Below are 22,326 nucleotides of genomic sequence, written 5' to 3'. Positions count from 1 at the left end.
ATTAATAAGGGGCTAAAAGTAGTCAAAGCATGTTCCATTACTTCCTTGTGACTACTATTTACAAGTACATGAATGGCGTGTGCTTGATATATCCATTTTTAGCCAGCCTCTGTCCCATATTCTAAAGGCTCCTGGGCTACCAATAAATAAGGTGCTTTGGGCTGGCCAGATTTGGCCTATTTTAATGCATGCCTACTTAAAAACAATTTCCTTGATGTTGACATCACAAGCAGACTTCTGCCACCTACTAAATGAAATCAGGTGTGTACTTTGTAATAGGATCATAGCCATGCTGGGCAATATTGTCACTTTAGTTATTTTAAAAGATCTGAGTCTTTATAATTAAGTAACATAATCAAATGATCTATTAAAAAGTGGAAACTAAGCAAAATTCATAGGGCCAAAATGTAAGGGTCATCATAGGAATAATGATCATTGACACACAGAACACAGCTCTTATCCTGAGGGGTATGGTTTCCTTTTCAAGCACAAAACTCATTATAATTCACAGCATAGGAGTAATGGAAGATGTAAGGATGCTGGCCCCCAAAAGCCTTTAAGGAGAATTGAAGGAGGTGGCAGAAGATAAGATGAATTGATTCTGGTCCAAGCTTTAAAATAAACACACACACACACACACACACACACACACACCCTTCTGTGGCTAACCTAGAGAAGATTTATAGACTTAATATAATTTTTAAAAAAAATATTTAAGCATGAGCCCATCATTCTAAGAAATTATGAAATTATGTCAATTCTAATAAACAACAACAACAGCAAAAAGCCTCATTCTACAAAACCAAACTGTTCAGAATTGTATTTCTGCTATATTTAAGCTATAAATGTCCATATGCAATGCTAGGAACTATGTTGGTATTTTAACCAGATATGGGATTTCCAAATGAAGATATCCAAAATTATCATTCCTGGCTGAAACACAAATCAAAGCAGGGGCACATTGGTACTGATGCACATGCTCTAAAAGTCTTTTTCATATAATAAATACACATAACTATACATTTGATGCTTATAAAAACAACAAAACTATTTTATAGATATTTAACATTTCACAAACATCATTTAGCCATTTGTCATTTTAAAGTAGTTCTCTTTTCTCCTGCTTTGAAAAAAGTTAAGAAATAATTGCTTGAATCTTCTCATCAAAGACCCAGTCCTTGATATTGAAATCACATTGAGCTCAAATATAGAGCATTACATGCTAGAAATTAGTTTATTCCTTCCTGGGGAAACTGCCTTTTATAAGTCTTTTTATGCTCACCTTTTTAAATGTCTGTTAAAACTAATTGTTTTAAATGAAAAAAAAAATATGATGAAGGCTTGAACCACAGTGTAACCTAGTGGTCTGAAGGTACTTTTAGATTCTCTTGCTAAGATGGTAGCCACTTAATTTCAAATATCTTGTCTCTCTTTCCCTCATTCTCATATGGGGAAGAATGATTTGTTCCTTATCCTCAAATTATTGTAGATCAAAGATGTTTGGAAATTGTTGTTGATCTTTTCTGCTCTATGCCAGAAAGCATCTGAAAGAGAGAGAGAGAGAGAGAGAGAGAGAGAGAGAGAGAGAGACAGACAGACAGACAGACAGACAGACAGACAGACAGACAGACAGACACAGAGACACAGAGACACAGAGATGGAGGGAGGGAGAGACAGACGAGAGAGGAAAGAAGGGGTGCTAGTTTATATTAGAAAAAAATAGAGAAAGAAAACTGATCTCTTGTCACTTTATTGTACATTGTATATTGTATAGCTGTCTATATGACACAGAAATACAAAGAAAACTAATCACAAAAACTAAGCATTTCATATGCACATACACACATATATACACATATGTATGAATATTTATATATATGAAATAGATAATATATTTAGATATATATGTATGTATAAAATATATATGGCAATATACATATACAGTACAATCTATGTAATACCTGCATGACTATGAGTACCCACCATTTAAATTTTCGTTTAGTATGCATATATGTGTGTATATATATGTATATGTTAATATCCAACTAAACTCTATTTTAGTAGATATGATAATAGCGATTAAGTTCTATTTACCACCTACACTTTTATTTTCACAGCACTATTTCACAGCAAACAAAAAACAAATCTTAAAACTACAACCTTGCAGAAGCAAACTATTATGGTAGAAAGAGCATTGGATTGTGAGGAGTGTGTGTATGTTTAACAACAGGCTCTTGGTGTGTATGGGGTATATATGGGACAGATTGTTTGCATTTAGTTGGCATCATTAACATTTTCTCCAATACTTTCTTAAGTCTGAAAGCACACAAAACAATAATCAACCCCCAATTTGCAGAGTCTTCCCATTTCTGAGGCGTAAATGCTTATAGTGAACATTTAATAATTGGCTTTACTAAGCTGGAAGAATCTAGCTCCACAAATCTCTTAGTGGGAGTAGAGACAAATTCTTCTTTACTAACTATATGATTCTGGGCAAATCATTTGCCTTACTATATTTGCTTATTTCAAAAATGAGGGCTTTGTGATAAATGTATTTCTAAGGGTTCTTTTGACTACTGAAATCTAGAATCTTTGACTCATAAACAAACAAATAAACCCCAAATAGTTACTATCCTTAAGGAGTTTATTTTCTGGGGCCAGAGCAGGAGTTGGAGAAAAATGCAGTATGTGCAAAAGGTAGTAATAAGTGCAAAGTAACATAGAATTGTTTGAAGAGGAATAGAGGGAGTTAATACCTAAGAGAATAAGGAAAAATCTTTGTAGGAACTAAATTTTGGCAAGTCTTTTGCAAAGAATTTTATGGAATGGAACAGAATCACATAAATTAATTTTATCTCATGGTCTAAAGGTAATCGATCAATTAATAAGTATTTATTAAGCACTAACTATATGCCAGATACTATACTAGGTTCCAGGGGGATACAAAGATGAAATTAAAATAGTCCCCAACTTCATAGGTCATTCTTTTGAGAAGAAACACTATGTTCCCATGTAAGCACCACAGTTTCGTGCTAAGTAAATGGCAAGTAATTTAAGAGAGAGCACCTGGGGCTGGGGGCATTAGCAAACAGCTGGTGCAGGAGGTGGCATCTGTTCTGAATTTTGAAGGGAACCAGTAATTCTAAAAGGCAGAAGTAGGAAGAATGTACGCCAAGCATGGGACACAGCCTATACAGAGACATGGAAATGGGAGAGAGAGTGTCATCAATAAGGAAGGACAAGTTGGTTATTTTGGCTAGATATTAAAATATCTGAGGGGACTATGTGAAATAAAGTTCCCCTAAAGGTGGGACAGAACCAGATTGAGAAGACCTTTAAATAAGCTAAAGAGGAGAGTTCAGATTTTATTATACAAGCAAAAAAAGAACCATTTGGGCTTTGGGGAGGAGAAACAGAAGAGGGAGAAATAAAATGTTTTAAGGCTATAACCATATAAGTATCTAGGTGGCAAAATGGATAGAGCACTAGTCCTGGAATTAGGAGTACCTGAGTTCAAATTCAGCCTCAGACATTTATTAGCTTGTAATCCTGGGCAAGTAACTTAATCCTGATTGTCTCAAAAAAAACCCCCAAAAAACCCCTATAACTAAAAAATGAAACAAAATCTACAACTATATGGAAAGCTATGATTTTACTGATAAAAGAACTGGCAGTGAGGAAATTTCTTTTACTAATATAGACCATTTTTTGCTCTGCCATTTGAGATTGCCTAAAACATGCTCAGGGTCACATGACTGGTACTTGTCAGAGGCAGAATTAAACCCATTCTCCCACTTTATCTATCACACAAAACTGACTCTACTATATAAATAGTAGCATAAATTAATTAATTGAATAATAATGATAAGATTTAATTAAAAGGCAGAATTATTTCCATTCAATGAATGAGAACACAGAATCATATACTTTTTAACTTTGCCTCCTGGTTCAAAAAAAAGCACAATTTGTTTTGAAATATTATTTGAGAAGCCAGGTCTGTTATAATTGTTTTTATTTTAAGTTATAAGCCATTAGCCCACTGGATAGAGGAAAACATCTTTGTAACAACAGTCATTACTGTAACAAATCATTTTAATTGATATATACCTGGCAGAAAGAAGGACAGAATAATGAGGCTTTTTTCAAATTGTCATTTCCAATAAAAGAACAGAGCAGAAGACAAAGTGTGTGATGATTCCTCCTGCCCTTTTAAAGTCTGTTGGTGCCTCTCCAGCATACGACACCTTTGAAATCTTTCGGAAACATGGATCTGTTTCATTGGTTTAATGAAAACAAATCCTGAAAACAATGACTATTATGCCATCAGCACTCATTTCATCTGACAGGTTACACAACATAATCCTTGTTAGCAGCAGCAAAAGACATGTTCAGTTAATTTTTTTTTTATTTGGAGACAAAAAAAAAAAGTTGTCTGCTTATTTCAAGTTCATGAGGTTGAAAGGAATTTTCCAATGCTCTCTGCTCCCCCTTCCCTTTGTGGAAGAATCCTATCTTATGAGTGATGCATCTGCTTTTAATGTCTTAAATACTGTGACAAAACAGACAAGTCTTTCCTCAATTAAAAAAAAGTCAAAATCCTTAAAACATACCAACACAGCAGTGAAATAAACTTTCAAGACTGAAGTGCCATATCTTCCTGATGTCATTTCTCTGACAACCAATAAAGGTACCATATTGATGAAGCTAACACATTTCTATCTGGTCATTTTCAAGTAGAAACTAATAACCAATGTCATATCAGGCATGCAATAACCTAGGTTAAAGCTCAGTTCATCAAATAAATCATTCAGGAATTTTTCTATTTCTTTCTTGGGACACATTGCACATCTGCTCAATGAAAGGAGGAAAGAGGCAATATTTCTTTGATCAAGACTTTTTTTTAATATCCTCCTATCTGTCCCTTGGGATGCCGTCTTTTAGAAGAGGTGCAGATACTGCATTGCTTTCTAATGAATGGCCCAAATTTATGCATTTTGACTCAAAAAAGTCAAATATAGAGGATTTTTAAAAGCTTATCTAAATCTATAATTTATGCTGTCATGAGGAGCTAAACTAGACCACAGAGACATATTGCACGGAGTTTACCAAAACTCCTTTCTTATAGCATCTTTAAAAGGAAATACCTTTGACCCATTCATGACCATATAGAAATAGAGAGAACATACTAATAGATAATTGCTTTTCAAGCATTTTCAACATGTGCATGTCATGGTTTTCATCCCAGGGAATCTAGGCGAGTTACAGCTTGGTGTGAATGTTGGGTCTCAGCTAATACTGGACTATGTTAACATCTGATTGACTGTGCTAATGCTTACCAGTTATCGAATGGATTTGAAATCTGTAAAACTGACATCCTTGTCATCCTGAGTCCTGAAGATGTTAAAACCCATAGGTCAGCATTCTGAGTCTTATGAAATTACCCAGGGAGCGATATAGGATTTCTTCTTGCCTTTTCAAATATATTAAATAGCCAAATTCATAAAACTGGGCAAATTAAGTTCTCCCAAGTGTAGAATAAAAAGGAAATTAAAAATTATAAAATTCTAATTTTCTTGCCTAGTCCATACTTTATGTTATTTACCACTGTCCACACATGCTTCATCTTTAGAACCATTATTTATACTATTCCATTTGCCAGAAACATTCCCAGCCTTGTCCTTTTCTTCTTTAAATCTCTACCAAATATGTTCCCTCATTAAAGTTTTTTGAAACTAGTTGCACCCATCTATAGTCTCTCTCAAAATTCCTTATTTCTTAAAATTTACAGAATCATAGGATGATAGAGATACAAGTCACTTTAGAAATGATCTCTTCCAACTCTCCAACACTTCACAAAAGGGGAAATTAAGGCACACAGCTACGGATTGATCTGGCTTCCATGGCTTATATACGATGAGACTGAGATTAGAATCCAGGTCTTCTGAGTCACTAAGAGTCATCTTTGTGAAGCTCTTCTGTGAATCATGATAGCTTTTAATGAGATTTAAATGGCAGCATAAGATCGTAGATCAACTGAAAGATCTGTTCCAAATCCTCTAGAGATAGTGAAAATGAGTGAAGTGATTTGCCTAAAGCTACAAAGGATACAAAGTTACATTGAACTCCATTTTTGGTCAATAAAAAGTTTCAGGCAAGATGTTTGTTTCTTCAGACAGTTTATTTTCCATTCCTAAAAGAGACTGTTACCTAAGGCTCTGTCCTAAACCTGCTTCTAGTCTCTTTCTGCACTCTATCATTACAACCCATGAGATCAATTATCAGTTCTACACTGACGACTCCTAAATCTTTATTAAAAACAGCCTTAATCTCCCTCTGTCCCTCCCTCCTTTCTTCCTCTCTGTCTCTGTTTCTGTGTGTGTGTGTATCTCTGTCTTTCTTTGTGTCTCTGTCTCTCTTTCTCTGTCTGTCTCTGTTTCTCTTCCTCCCTGTCTTTTTCACTTCCTTCTCCCCCTTCCCTTATTCCTTCCCTCCCCCCTTTCTTCTCTCCTCTCTCTCCTTTTACTTTCTCTCCAACCCTCCCTTGTTCCCTCTGTATGTGGGTGTACATATATGGCTCCCCATTAAGCTTCTAGTTTCTCTATTCAATGTCTTATTGGCATTTTAATCTTTATATATTTAGAACTGAATTCATCTGCCTTAAATCCTCCCTTCTTTCAAACATTGCTATTCCTTTTGAGAGTACTACCCTCCTCCTGTCATAATTCATAATCACGGAATCAGCTCTGACCCTTCCTTCTCCTTTATTCAGCATATCCAAATTCTTGCCAAGTTTGTTGATTTTGCCTCAACAATATTCCTCATATTCATTTGCTTCTCTTTTGTTACAGTCACCAGTATAATTCAGACTCCCATTACCTAAACTTTTTTATTGCTTCCTAATTTGTGTTCTTATTTGCAGCCTCTTCTCTTTCTAATCCATTTTCACATATCAATCAAAATAGTCCCAAAGCACAAGTCTGATGAAGTTACTATAGTCCTCAAACCTTTCAGTGGATTCTAGGATAAAATACAGATTTCTCAGCTTGACATTTAATACCCTCCATGATGTTATTCCAATTTATTTTTCCAGTATTTTTTTTTTTTTGCTTTAATCTAGTCAAATGTCCTGCTAGCTATTCCCTCAGTTTAATTAGCTTATTTCTTGACATTCTGTTTTCCATCTTGATGCACTTATACAAGCCATCCTGTGTGGAATGCTCTCTTTCCCCTAACTCTCATAATCTGAATTTTCTTTAAGGTTGAACTCAGATGCCATGTCCCCAATTTTTAGCGCTTGCTTTCTCTTCAAATTATTTCATTTTTATTTATCTGCACACATATTGTATCTTTCTCATAGAATCTAACCTCCTTGAGAGCAGGGATTATTTTATTTTTGTTTCTATATCTCTAATGTGTTACTTTATGCCCTAAGAGATTATTATGCATTTACTGAATTTAACTGACTTTAATTAAGGTATGGAGAATAGAGTTTGGTGTTTGACTTAAACTGTGTTGCCAAAGGTTTGGACTTCTATAATAGTTATGGGAGATCTCTCCCTTGTTCTGCTTATACATACAAGTGCAATCCTAGGGCAGATCCCTGGTATTGTCTCTTTCTCACTTGTACCATTAAGAGTGAGGGTTTGGAACTGGGGCAATGGTCCAAACCAAATAGGCTTAAATAAATATTTAGGGTCATTCAAAACCATTAGAATTACTGACTTGAACTTCAGAGAAGGAGGATACACAAACCTCTACCCCAGCAAGACTTGTTCTTCCAGTTTTTTTAATTAATCAAAGAAGGGATATTTCAAAAGAATGGGTTCCATTGGACAATTGGTTCAACATATCTATTGCAGGTACAAGTAACTTCACATTTTCATTGCTACATGAGGCACACCTTACCTATGGCAGTTAATTGACTCCTTCAAATGGTATTCATTGAAGCAATTTTATAAGGTATATTTTGCTTCAAAGGAGCAATGTTATAAATGTCATAAAGGACATTTTATGTCGCATCAGAATTTTATGATGTTATAGTGGCCATTAAGTATAATGTACCAATAGTATTAGTAAAAATGCCATTGGATGGTGTGCCTAGGATAATTCAATTAAACTTGAGAATCTGTAAATGACTAGTCAACTGTATCCATTCAAAGTCAGAGTACAACAATACATTTTCAAAGGGATCTTAAAGACATATAGCCCCTTATAAATTTTTGCCAAAAATGCCATTTCTAATGATTCTATTATATATTATAATTAACCCCCACCAATCTTTTGATTCCCTTAAACATCTCTCTAAGAATATAGGTTGATTTGCAATGACAGAAAGTTTCCTCATCAAGACTCCCCTATGCCAATGAAATCATATATTTGTTCCAAAAAGTTATTATTACTGTAATGTTAAATGTATGTGAAAATAGGACATCTTCATTGTATGGTCCAGAACCTCCTTCTAAGTGTCTTTGTGATAGAGTGGAATTTAGCAGAAGGGTTGAATAAATCCAAGAGGAATTTGTAACTGAAGTGTAAAAAGGGAAGGTCTCCTTAAAAGGCAGAATCTCATTTACAAAAGCTTCTCATCACATGACTCCCAAGGATAATGTTAGTGTGTGGCTGCAGTCTTTTTGGGTGCCTTCCTAGAAGCCTATAAGGTCCATGATGGGAGGTACCATAAGGCTTACTTCTTTTATAATACAAAACCTGCACATGATTTGTTGAATAAATGTTGCATCATTTCAGGGGAGGAGAGGAGGAAGAATGAATTTGCTGTCTATTGTCTTGAATCATCATTGATTTTATTTTTAAACCTCACCAACTCAGCCTGTTTGAATTATAATTTTTTTTTTGTAACAAAGATAGTTGTGATGAAAAGCTGAATCCTATTATAACATGCTTCAATATGATGTGGATTTGTATATAGCATGAGTTAAGTTATATTTCTAGGAGCATAATATATAAATAGCAGCAGGTTGTAATGGTAACAGTACTGAGTAGGAAGAACTGAGTTCAAATTTCAAATCTGAAACATACTAGCAATGTGACCTTGGATTAGTCACTTAACCGCAGTTTTCTTATTAGTGAAATGGGACTAATACTTTCACCACTCACTTAATAATTGAGGAAAGCATTTTTTAAGCTATAAAGTATTCCATAGATGTGAGCCATTATTACATCACTATCACCACCACTACTTCTACTCCCTATTCCTATTAGTACTTCTCCTACCACTTGTAATAAAAGCTTGCTATGATGTAGCTTACTGTGCATGTGCTAGTTCTGTCTTCAAACACCAACAATATGAAGAACATTCACTGAACAGACATTACCCTGAATTCATCTAATAAAGTACTCCTTAGCGAAGGTCCTTAGGGGAATCTAATTTAATGAATTGAAATGAATGATTTTTAATTAGCAAATCAATTATATGTATGTAAATGCCTTCTTGAAAAGTTAGAACAACAATCTCCTGTAATCTTGTTTCTACTCCTATTTTGCTCAGCAAACTCTTCCCTCTGCTTTTTCTTTAATAACATAAAGATAACTTTGAACTAGCCTTTGTCCACATTACTATAAATTCAATGAGTGGAATCTGGATTAATGAAGTTTAATGAATGAATGATGCTATGTTTCTGATTTATAATCATTGGATCTTATAGAGGGAGTAGACAAATGAAGAGGAAACTTAGACACAATGAGGGACTATGAGCTAGAACACAGATACATACATAGAGCTAGAACCAGAATCCATGTTGTTAATTTCTTATTATACACATGGGCTATATGCCACTAAACATCCATCAAAACTTGAGTCTGATCTTGGCTTTCTAATTCCTGAGAAAATATCTGTTTCAGACATAACTCAGTTATAAAAACAGACTATTGTCTGCTATTAATATACAGCTTACAGTTACCTAAAGTTAGGAGTTCATCATCCAAGTGCTGATGGTAACCAAGATTTGGAGCAGATATGGGCTCTGCCTATTGGATTTTGTATTGTGGATCAGGTGTTTTCTTGGCAAACATACTGTAATGCTTTGTCATTTCCTTTTCTGGATCATTTTACAGATGAGGAAATTGAGACACAGTTAAATGAGCCCAGTGTCTGAGGCTGAATTTGAACTCAAGTTTTCTGATTTTAGCCTCTATAGTCTATCCCTTGCACCACCTAACTGGTTCTTTCCCATTGGGTAGATGTTCTAAATGTGGCTGGTACTGCTTATATGGCTACAGGGACATGATGAAACCACACTGTACCAAGACATGGACTTTATTTTTTCTTGTGAGTCATCATATTTGGTGTATGACAACAAAATCCCTCAAAGTCAGATTATATCATCTTCTCACACTTGCTGCTGGCTGAAATTAGCATAGGCCACATGCTGTTATGTTGGTACTTGGCTTATGAAAAAGACCTAGACATTGTTAAAATGGAGATCCAGGCAACCAAAAACTTCACCTGGCTTTTTTCCATATGACCTCCTTATCTTATATCTAGAGAGCTCACTATACTACCATTGCCAAGCTCTAGGCTCTTTCTTATCTTTTTATCATAATAAACCTAGTTAATCTCATAAAACCGGTCAAATGCACTATGGATTATTAACAATTAATAATGATAATAATAGCTAACATTTATGTAGCATTTTAAGGTTTGTAAAACACTTTGCAACTATTATTTTATGTTCAGAAGAACTCTGAGAGTTAGAAGGGAAGGAAGGAAAGAGGGAAGGAACAAAGGAAGGAAGGAAGGAAAGAAGGAAGGAAGGAGGGAAGGAGGGAAGGAAAGAAGGAAGGAAAGAAACGGAGACATGATGTTCATGGTGTAGCAGCTGATGGAAAATGAAGAATTTAGATGGAAAGTTCTACTGCTGTTCAATCACTTCTGACTCTTTGACCCCATGTGGGGCTTTCTTGGCAAAGATATGTGTGTAGTTTCCCATTTCCTTCTCCAGCTCATTTTACAGATGAGGAAACTGAGACAGACAAGATTAAGTGACTTGCTCTTGGTCATACAGCTAGTCAGTGTCTGGGACTGGATTTAAACTTGGGAAGTTGAATCTTCCTGACTCCAGGCCTGTCACTCTCTTACCAATCCACATAGCTGAGCAGTGAATCTTCTGCAAAAGAAATCTGTTTTGCCCTCTAATTAGAAAGAGGAGTTGAAATGAATTTAATTGTTCATTCTACATATAGCTAGACTCCCCTCTCCCCAATTTCCAAGAGCTGTTTTGTTTCTGTTGCTTTAACTTATTTACAGAAATAAAAAGTCAGCTAGTTGACACATAGATAGATCATTGGGCTTGAATGCTGAACTGAGCTCAAGTCCTGCCTTAGATATTAACTAGCCATGTGACTCTGGCCAAGTTATTTAACCAATATCTGCCTTAATTTCCTCATCTGTAAATGGCGCTAGTAATAGAACCTATCTTCCAGGGTTTTTGTGAGGGTCAAATGAAATAGTATTTGTAAAGTGCTTTTTTTTGAGGGGGGAAAATCTTAAAGCATTATCAGATGCTAGCTGTTATTATTAAATGTATTGAGGACAACATAGGCTTGTAATACTTTTAACTTATATTAATAAACCTATAGAAGAGAAAGAAATTCAAAACATGCAATGAACCACCTTTAAAAGAAAAGGCATTTGTCATCAGGCTGTAATGCTCACATCTCCATCGTGTCCCAGAAACCTCTTCATCCTGTAAGATCTCTCCAGTCCTGGAATTTGCACCTGGTAACTGTTCTTCCCTCGTGCCCTCTCTCTTTGACTGGACCTTCTCCAGGAACCTTCATTGCCCAACCCTCATTTCTTACTTTGCTCCAAACTTCTCCATCAACCCTTTCTTTCATTGCTGGATAGCTGGATAGCTTTACTCCCAACCCCCATCATTTCTAGCTTCCTTTTATGTGCTAGTTTCCCCATTAAAATGTAAGCTCCTTGAGGGCAAGAGACTATACTATCATTCCAGTTGTATTTGTATTCCTATTAGAAATGTACTACAAAGGGAAAAAAAAGGACTAGGGAGTGTATGAAGTTGCTTTATTTATGATTCTTGCAAAAAATGGACAATCTGTCCAAAGGCAGGTCTTGGGTGGATCCCCCCCCTACAAACTGGACAATGAGCTTTTTTATTTCCTGTCCTGAAATACAAGCTCCTTTTCTTATCATCCCAATTGCCTAGGAACTATAGGGAGGTGACACCATGATATGTAAGTGAATTGGATTTAAATGAGGGAGGGCTGTGCAAGGACCCAGAGCCATCTAGGTCCATTAGCAAGATATAGATCAATGCGTTCCCCTTTGTTCAATCCATGTCAAATATGGCAGAAAACTCTTTCACTGGGGAGGAAAATTTAATATTAATTAATCCATTAAACATACTCACTCAGTGCTTGCAGTTACCTTTCACCCACTTCTTGTTTTTGATTTTTATCAGTTTATCAGTTCAGTGACTCAGTATTTTGTTTTTATAGATAACTTGCTCAACTGAGGTGGCCTTTCTCTTAAGTCTTTGTCCCTATAGAGAAATACAGTTCTATAAGTTGCTCATATTCCCAATGTTTAACAAAGGACCTAGTACATAGTAAGCACTTAATAAATCCTTGTTGACTGATTAAATGTAATATATTTGTGGTCTTTTAAAAAATAAATCCCAGAAATTTAAATGTCACCAGATAAGTGATGAAAAGAGTTGAATTGTTTATCTATCTGGCATGATTTAATTTAATTCAATTCAACAAATGTATTGTAGACTTTACTCTTTGTAGTGGACTGGGCTAAGTCCACTTGTCCCCATTGAGCTTATAGTCTAGAGAAGAAATAACATACATGCAGCTAGAATAAACTATGATTAGAGTGCCGAGTCTGGAGTCAGAAAGAACTGAATTTAAATCTTACCTTAAATAGTGTGACCCTGATTAAAGTCATTTAACCCTCAATTTCCTCATCTGTAAAATGAGGATAATAATAACACCTCCTTCCCAGAATTGTTGTGAGAAAAAAATGAAATAATATTTGTAAAGTTCTTAGGGCATTGCCTCGCACATAGTAGGTGTTATGTAAAATATAAATAAATAAACATGCACAAAAATTCTCATGTGAAATAGGACATAGGAAATTGATGAGAGGCAAAAGCAAAGTTTTATCTGTGATCCATGAAAGGAAATATCATTTATGGCCAGGGAATAAAGGAAAATTTACTGATGGAGATACCAAATCATCAGATCATCAAAAAGATAGTGGATGGTGGGGGCAAGCATTCCAAGCACAGAAGCACAAATGAAAGAACTGGAAGGAGAAAAAGAGAGAATGAGTTTCTGGGAAATTAAGAGATTTTTGCAAAAAGGGAGATTCCTTAATTACAGTAGTAATGGTTAGCATTTGTGCAATGCTTCCAAGTTTATAATGTTCTTTACATGCATTATTTCATTGATCCTTATAACAATTCTTTGATGTAGTTTCTACTATTGTCCCCATTTTGAAGGAAAAAAAAAAGACTTGAAGGCGTAGGGACTTACCCAGGTTCACCCAGCTCCCTTAATTTATTTAAAATGTTTACAAAAATGAATTTCTCTCATTTATTTGTAGGTTGTTTTCTTATGTAATGCCTCTTCCACCCAAAGCCAGGATAATTGCATTTTTTATGTTAAACATGGTAAAAATATATGTTAAGTCCAATATATGCATATATATTTATACAATTATCTTGCTGCACAAGAAAAATCAAATCAAAATGGAAAAAAATAAGAAAGAAAATAAAATGCAAGCTAACAACAACAAAAAGAGTAAAAATTCGATGTTGTGATCCACACTTGGTTCCCACAGTTCTCTCTCTGGCTGTAGATGGTTCTCTTTATCACAAGGTCATTGGAACTGATCTAAACGTTTCATTAGATAACTACAAAATTGATCTCTTTGTGTGATAGAATAAATAAATGAATGAGTGAGTAAATGGAAAGCACATTTGAGTTTTCATTGTCATACACTTGATTTATTAGAGAATAAATATTTAACTTTAATGGAAAGAAAAAGCATTATGAGTATGTACACTTATAAAAAGTTAATTTGTTGTCTATAATTTCCAGCCTCTTTCCCCCTGCATTTTGCGTCCTAGAAGTCTGCCTCTTTCGCCTATTCCACATTCAAGCTTTCCTTCTATCTTTGTTCTTTTATACTTTCTAAATCTCCCCCCCCCACACACACACACCCAACACACACCTTAAGGAACTGATTCAACACCTGAAATAGAACAGAATTCTCCTCTCAATTATTTCAGTTCCCTGGCCCTCGCTCATGAATAGCTGAAATAAGTCAACTGAGGCCAAAGACAATGGGCTAGCAGGAAAAACAGGTGAGTCATGCACTTTGCAGACTCATTCTAGGAGAAGAAAGGTGAATAATGTTATAGCAGCAGAGGCAAAGGCCCTGTGGGAGGTAGAAAAGGGAGACTGTTGAGAGTTGAGAGGTTTAAAAATGACAAAGTGAGCATGAAGCTGAGAAAGGGGGAAAGGAGAGAGAGTTCATGAAAACTGGAGCCAGGAGAGGGAAAGCACAAAATTTAGATACAGAAATGGATGAATGAAGTGTGATAAGAAGCTTATGAGAAGCTGACTGCAAGGAGTGGCCTGGGAGGTGAGTTCAGCAGCATCTTGGAAGGAAAGGGTAAGAATCTTAAAGTGATATCCAGATGGAGAGGAAGTCAGTGATGTGAGTGGCAAGGAGAGAGAGAGAGATGTATATGCAAGGAGAGAAAGCAAAGTATTGAATGGACTGTCCAGTTGGTTCTGAATTGAGGTGCCTGGAGAATGAATCATAAAATTTTCGTGTGTGCCTCTGTATCCAGTCTGTCTGGCTATCTAAGGAAAACAACTTACAGACCAGACATACACATGCAAGATTTACTGAATTCTGCAAATCAGGGAAATTAAAGTTTAAGATCAAGGCCCCTGTTGCAAAGATTTTGTCTTTCTGCCTTGGTAGAGGGAATTTCCCCCACTAATATGAGAATATCCTCTAACAAGAAAATTACTGGTTCAAGCCCTACCCCTATGTTTTTGTTGTCTCTCCTGTTGGAATATGATTTTTTTTTTTTAAAGAATCAGTTTGGCTTCATTCTTCACATTGTAATCTCAGGGCTTAGTACAGTGCTTGGCTCATGCAGACATTTATTAAATACATGTTGATTAATTGACTATTTGCTCCAGTTCTCTAGTTGATTTTAGTTAGAAACTGAAAATAATTTACCGGGCATAAAACATCTAAGAAGAACTTGAATGAGTAGGCAAAAGAGTCAGCCTTTTAGAGTGCAACATGAAGGGGGAAAGACGCTAGAAGTTGTGGACAGCAAATTAATGCTTTAAATAAATGCACTTTTCTTTCCATTAAAGATGAATATTTATTCTCTAATAAATCAAGTGTATCTCTGATAATGAAATGACACTTAAGAATAATACCTAAATTAGCCCTTCCTACCAAGTACAGCAGGGTTTTATAGTCTAGAGTTTATGTTTTTTATTTAAACAGATCCATGTTTGCTTGGTCATGGAGAACAGGTATGGTTAGGGAAGCCCCATTATTAAGAAAAGAGACCTTAAATTCATAGACTTTCAGCTCTCTTTCAGAAGCCAAAGGCATTTTAAAAAAAAAGTAATGTTCTTGTACTGGTTAGGAACCAGAAACAAAAAAAAAATCTTTCATGATGTAGGGCTACTTGTAAAGGGACAGGGGACCACTTTTGAAATTTATTTTGCTTTGATGGAAATGAAGGGAGCAACTAGGTGAAGTAGTGGATAGAGCACCAGCCCTGAAGTCAGGAGGCTCTGAGTTCAAATTTGACCACAGATGCTTAATACTCCCTGGCTGTGTGACCCTTAGCAAGTCACTTAGCCCCAATTGGCTCAGCAAAAAAAAAAAAAAAAAAAAAAAATAAAATAAAATAAAATAAAAGTAGGGAACTATTTGGGCACAGGACCAAGTAAAGACTTAGATGGAAAAATTAAGATGAGACCCAAGACTTTTCAGGAAATGATAAATTTTCTTATATAAATCAACATTTCCTAATGATTCATAATAACAATTCATATTTATATAATGCTTTAAGATTTGCAAAGTGTATGATATGTATTACATTTGATTTTTGTTTGAGGTAAATGCTATTATTTTTCCCATTTCACAGATGAGCAAATTGAGTATGAAAGATTAAATGACTTGCTTCATCTGGAGAAGGAAATGGCAAACTATCCCAGTATCTTTGCCAAATTGGGTCATGGGGAGTTGAATAAGACTTAAACAGCAACAAGTAACTCCACTAGTAAATATTCAAGGTATAATTTTAATGCACATCTCCCTAATTCTATATGTAGTAGTCTAATCATTGTCTTTATGTCTTCTTTCTAAATGCCCCCCCCCCTTTTCTCTCCCTTAACATGAGGCATTTTGTCTTGATAGTTAATAGATATATGTTAATGTATTGGTCAACCTGCCATCTGGGGCAGGGGGAAGGAGGGGAAAAATTAGAACAAAAGGTTTGGCAATTGTCAATGTTCCCATGTGTATATCTGGTAAATAAAAACTATTATAAATTTTTTAAAATAGATATATGTTAATTATTGTTCAATCATATGTTAGTCCATGTGGGGTATGTCCAAAGGAAATCTTCCTAACTCCATAAAATTCTTCAGGATGGGGTAGCTAGCACATTTACTACCAAAAATGCAGAACATTGAGCCTTTTTCAAGTGTGAGACTCTTTTCTAGGCCTGTTGACATTCGAGTATGAACAAGAAATGGATCTTATTATCTTATAACTTATGATCTAGGAAAAGAGATAAGACAAGTACAAAAATTACTCGGATACAAGGCAGCAGATGATAAGGCTGGATGAATCATACAAAATGCTGGAGGAGAGGGAGACGGTTTCTAATCACAGGGATAAGGGAAGACTTCCCAGAGGAGGTGGAGTTTTGCGGTGAACTTTGGAGGATGGGCAAGATTCTGATATGTGGAACTGCGTTAGGTCTTCCCAGAGAAAAGGTATAAGCTTGAGCAAAGTTGCCTTAATAGGTATATGTCATTTATTCAAAAAAGAGAAACTGATAAAAATTTCCATATATCTGAATGGGCATAATTTATCTCAAATGGTTTTTCTTTAAAAGATTTTCAATCCTGGTCAGAGCCTAGAACATTTTAAAATTAGAATGGACCTTAAAGAACCTTCAAGCCAATTCCCTCCTTTTACAGGTAAGGAAATCAATGCCCCCAAAGTTCTCTTGTTAAAGATTATATCACTGACTTTTAAATTTAGTCCAGAGGTGGGGGAGAATAGTAGAACCTATAAGGAAAACATTTTACTTTCAAAGTAATTTTCAGAGAACAAAGACCAAACAGCTCAGTGGTCAAAGCAGAGATAAAGGGGAGCTCGGATTTATGAATTGTGTTCAGGGTTTGACCAGTGAATTATGTGACAGTTTGACCAATGAGACTGAATTGCCAGTGTAGCTGAATCAGTCAGTGGTAATGCCCAAAGCTATTTGTCAAATGCCCACATAATCAGATGCTACTCCTGTTGCCAAATGAAACAAGTGACTAAGTAAATCAAAATGAACTTTTCTATAATTTGCATACCAAAACAATGAACCAAAGCAGAGTTTGCTTTGTTTTTTTTTTTTTTGAGGGGTTCTCATTTTGGGGGAGGTTCTTGATACATATTTGATGGATAAATCAATGAATGATGTATAAATATAAATGAGAGGATGAATGAATGAGTTAATGAATAAATAGTGTTACGAGCATTGGCTGAGGGCAAGAAAACCTGAGTTCAAGCTTAATATTTACTGGGTGAGATAAGACAAGCCATTTAAAATTATTTCACTGTGGTGAAAATAAGTTTTTTTCCTCTGAGAAGTTAGTAATAATATCTATATTACAACTAAGTAGGACGATGGATAGAGTGTTGCCCTTGGATTTAGGAGGGCCTGATTTCCAATTCAGCTTCAAGTATTTAGCAGCTAGGTAATCCTGGGAAAGTCATTTAATCTATCTAAAATGAGGATAATAATAACACATATTTCCCACAGTTGTTATTAGGATCAAAGAAGATAATATTTGTAAAATGTCTAGCACACAGTAGGTGCTTACTCCTCTCTTTCCTTCCTACTCCATCAATAAGTTAACAAATATTTACTATAAAAAGTTATTAGCTTGGGACACAAATGTAAAAAGTAATAGTGCTAGTCATTTGTTACCAAACCAGCCCCTTCTTGCAAACTTAGATATTTTATATCTAGTAATTTACAAGACCATTGTTAGTATCAAAAAAGAGAATTATGTAACAGGTTTTATAACCAGTAAGGATTATGTAACTTGAGATTTTATTATTATTTTTGATTCAAGACTATAATATTTTATATGATTCATTACAAAAAGGAATCTCTGTGCCTTTAATATTAATGCTAATTATTTTTATACAACTCACCATAATGATTTGGGTATAATGAGCCTGGGGTTTTGGTTACCTTAAGAGAGATTGTATTTTAGAACTGACCAAGATTGCTCATTCTAATCAAGAAATGTTCCCTCTATTATCTACTACAATGATAGGTACATTCCAGAAATATACCAAATCTGCCTTTTTTAATATTTACAGGAATTTGCCAAAATTCATGATACAACTCCTCACCTAGAATGCTCTAATGTTCCCTCAAATTGTTACTTCAACATTTTAGGTATATTGGCAATAGAACATCATATTGTGTTATTTACATCAAGTAATTTGGTAGTTTCCCAACCATTATCAGTGCTCCAAGCCTTATATTTCATTAGAAACTAGTAGTAGTTTTTTTTTTTTTTAGTAACTTTTTTTGTTCTGAACTCTGAAAACATAAAAAAGTAAATACGAATCAGTCACTTTAAATTAAATATGAGAAACAATTACATTTTGACAATTTAATTGCATTCTTCCCCAACATGGCATTCTAAACAAGATACCACATGCATTTAGCATGCTGATTATATTTTTAGATTGTTTTGCAATTAAGAAAGTATCCCTAAAAGAGATAAAATAATTGGTTGACTAAATTGTTATTTCTTGAGGGAACAATATTAAGAAATGAATGTCGAATGACTATATCCATAATAATTAGCTTTTAAATCACTGCTTAAAGGTTTCAGGTTTATAGCCTTCAAAATTGTATCTGCCATTCATTCTGGGGCACATTATTTATATTTTTAAACTGATGGAGGTCAAGCAGACACTGAGTCATTCTCCTTCTCCACATCACGCCACCATAAAGGTCAACTCTTTGAGTGTGGGACTCTCATCTTGCTTCTTTTGCACTCATTTCTGCCCCCCTGGGAGCCCTCTACCTGTTGCATAATCACACCTTGCTGGGCACACCACAAGTACAGGGTACCTGTGATGATCCTACAGATCATCAGGGGAATGAGTGAGAAGCTCTCTCTGATCATTTCTTTTTTAGCAGAATATTAATCATTTTCAAGTGGTAGAACCAAGGGAAGGCATTTACTGCCTTAGTCTGTGGGATGTCACCTTTCCTACTATCTCCAATGCTATAACAATGCCGGAAGAACCTGTTAATTAATATAGGAATAGACTGTAATTATATTTGTTTGAAGAAAGATTTTAAGAAAAAAAGTTTAATATGGAAAGTAGGGAAAAGAATAATGAAAAACTGGGCTTCTAGTCTAAACAAGTGGCTGAATCCCATGCTCAAATTCTGTGTATTTAAAACATACATGGAGGAAAAGGAACACTAAGCAGGTGCACAGCATGTACAGTTTGGAGTAATTGGGGAGGGTGGGATAAGCAAAGGCTGCAGGTGCTTTCTAAAGCAATTTGAAAGGCTTGTGTTTTCTCTGGATCATGGAAAGTGAAGGTGAGATGTGGTCATGAAACTGATTATGGGACCAAGGTATAAAACCTAGGGTAGGTATTATGTCTGAAGAATTAGGGTCCAAAATGGATTAAATCCCTTTCAAAGCAGCATTGCCTCCTGTTCAGGTGTTTTGGGGGCTCCTTTTCTGAGAGTTATAAAGCTCCCAGTTCCCTCCTGTTATCCTTTCAAATGTCTGTTTAAACCATTAATTTCCCATTGTTACCGAGATAAGTACCGCACAGCCTTGTGTACAGAAATTATAAGTGAAGATTAGACTGTAGTCTGCTTTAGCAACCAATAGGAAGTAGACAGAGTTATACCTCATTACCTACACTCACTTGATTACCATTCACCCTGTTTGGTGAGTTTGATTTAGTTTTTTAGAAGGTATTTCTCATTTAAATTCCCCCCAGAGGAATTCCTTTGGTGGTCACACCCTCATTATTTAAATATCCATAAAAGATAGGTAAGATTAATTATTTTCCAAATTGGAAGTGAGATTAACCCTGCCTACTTTTGAACTTGCAATCAGGGATAGAAGCCATCTGCTTTCTCTGTGTGGCCCTGTGCTCCAATCAGCAGACATATTGCCAGGCCCTGGGATATATTTTCAGTACCCTGCTGACCAGTTCAGCACAATTTCTGCTCATATGTCAAACTCTCTCTAGCCTGTTAACCCAAGTTCCCCACCAGCTGTCAAAAAGAGGTACCAGACTCCATTATAATGTCTCTTATCACTTTCTGCACTGCGAACTCTGTGCTGGTGGGATACCTGGTTTTGCTAAAGGGGAACTGCAAATGGGATTTGTGAAATAACATCACCTTTCCTAACATCTGCTGAATGTCCTACCAGCCAGTCGAAGGGGGAATGTGGAGCACATCAAGTGACCAGGACATACCTTTGATTTTTCCTGCAGACCGCATGCCAGGCCTGTTGCCCACCAACCGACTCTGACTTTGATGAGATGCCCCAACACTCCCCAGGCCAGGGCTGGCACCAGAATGCCCTTGGGAACAGGTTCCCCGCTGCGACAGTGGCAGGGAGCAAAAATCATTCTTCCTTCCTGGGCAAAAGATTTGTCACCTTTCAGTTCCTTTCTGTGTTCTCCCATTTTCTCATGAAGAAAAGAATTACATCACAGGAGCAAATTCATGTGGTGACCAAATTAAGTGGAGAGTAACCAATTACTCAGTGAATCGAGGCTGTACATAGAGGGGGAAAAAATCCCCTGGGTAATTCAGAGTGAAAAAAAAAAAAACACCAAAAAAAAAAAAAAAAACCCAAAACAAATTGTATGAGTTATTTACTTCATCTGCCAGTCCAAACTGGGTGCACTGGAGAGTTGACGATTCTCAACTTCACTTTGTGCTGTTTGGACCTGGCCTGAAAGACCTTAAAAACCAGCGCCAACCAGTGCAGAACAGGCCCTCTCCTAATTACCTTAGAGGCCAGCTTCGGCTCTATTGAAGGGCCAGGCTTTTGATGTGATGCGATTGCCAGGAGAAAGGTATGGCTGGATGGATCCTGCACAATAATGGGCAATTACCAGCGTGACTCAATGAGCTAACCACTAGGGTGGAAACTCAGGGACTGTGGGGTTTAATTCCAGTTAAGCCACTAATTCCCTCTGTAACTAGAGTCATTCATTTACCCTTCTCCCTGCCCCACTCCCACCATGCTTATCTCATCTGTGAAATGGGCCTAAGAGGTCTCAAACTCAAAAAGTGTTTCTGAGTCTTTGGCAGTGTAATAATCCTTGTATGGTGCTCATGGTGGGTGGTAAAGGATATTAAATACAGAAGTGCTCTCCACACTCCACTCCAACTGTATTTTGTGTGTAATGGGTCTGGAGTCACAAAACCTGAGTTCAAATCTGGCCTCCCCCAAATGTAAACTGGGGATAACAATAACTCCTGCCTCCTAGAGTTGTTGTGAGAATTAAGTGAGATAATATTTGTAAACTGCTTAGCTCAGTACCTGGCCCATGGTAGTGCTTAATAAATGCATGCTTTCTTTCCTTCCTTTTTATTCAGTACAATACACACACATACAAACATACTTTTACACCTATTATTCATAACTATAACTATAACTATATATATATATATATACACATACCTTATTCAGTAATATATTATGTATATGTATGTATATGTGTATGTAGACAGAGACAGGGAGAGAGAGAGAGAGAGAGAGAGAGAGAGAGAGAGAGAGAGAGAGAGAGAGAGACAGAGACAGAGACAGAGACAGAGACAGAGACAGACAGACAAAGAGTGAATCCCAAAAGTCTTCTTGAAGTTTGGGTTTTAGCAGATTAAAACTGCAATAAGACTTTTTGGACACCCTTTATGTTGAGATTACCTTTCTATGAACATATGTATGTCCCTCTCCTTCCCTATCACACTCACAACCCAAGCAGAATTTAAGGTT

The 22,326-nt window shown here is 35.9% G+C and overlaps 2 long non-coding RNA genes across 18 annotated transcripts in view; one reads left to right on the top strand and one right to left on the bottom strand.

The window, feature by feature from the left end:
• Positions 1-21,324, bottom strand: part of LOC141558466 (uncharacterized) — a 170,401-nt gene extending 149,077 nt beyond the window's left edge. The window contains exon 1 of the long non-coding RNA XR_012487076.1: positions 20,795-21,324. This is a non-coding gene — a long non-coding RNA (uncharacterized LOC141558466). The remainder of the gene's footprint in view (positions 1-20,794) is intronic.
• Positions 14,285-22,326, top strand: part of LOC141558463 (uncharacterized) — a 234,652-nt gene continuing 226,610 nt past the window's right edge. For 9 of the 17 annotated variants that reach the window (XR_012487064.1, XR_012487057.1, XR_012487062.1 and 6 more), the window contains exon 1: positions 14,364-14,635. This is a non-coding gene — a long non-coding RNA (uncharacterized LOC141558463). The other 8 variants (XR_012487068.1, XR_012487058.1, XR_012487067.1 and 5 more) reach the window with 6 other exon arrangements.

This window comes from Sminthopsis crassicaudata, chromosome 2 (genome assembly GCF_048593235.1).
Source record: "Sminthopsis crassicaudata isolate SCR6 chromosome 2, ASM4859323v1, whole genome shotgun sequence".
NCBI classification, from domain to species: Eukaryota; Metazoa; Chordata; class Mammalia; order Dasyuromorphia; family Dasyuridae; genus Sminthopsis; species Sminthopsis crassicaudata.
The sequence above is the reverse complement of the archived record's forward strand: the minus strand, read 5'-3'. Positions and strand labels throughout refer to the sequence as shown.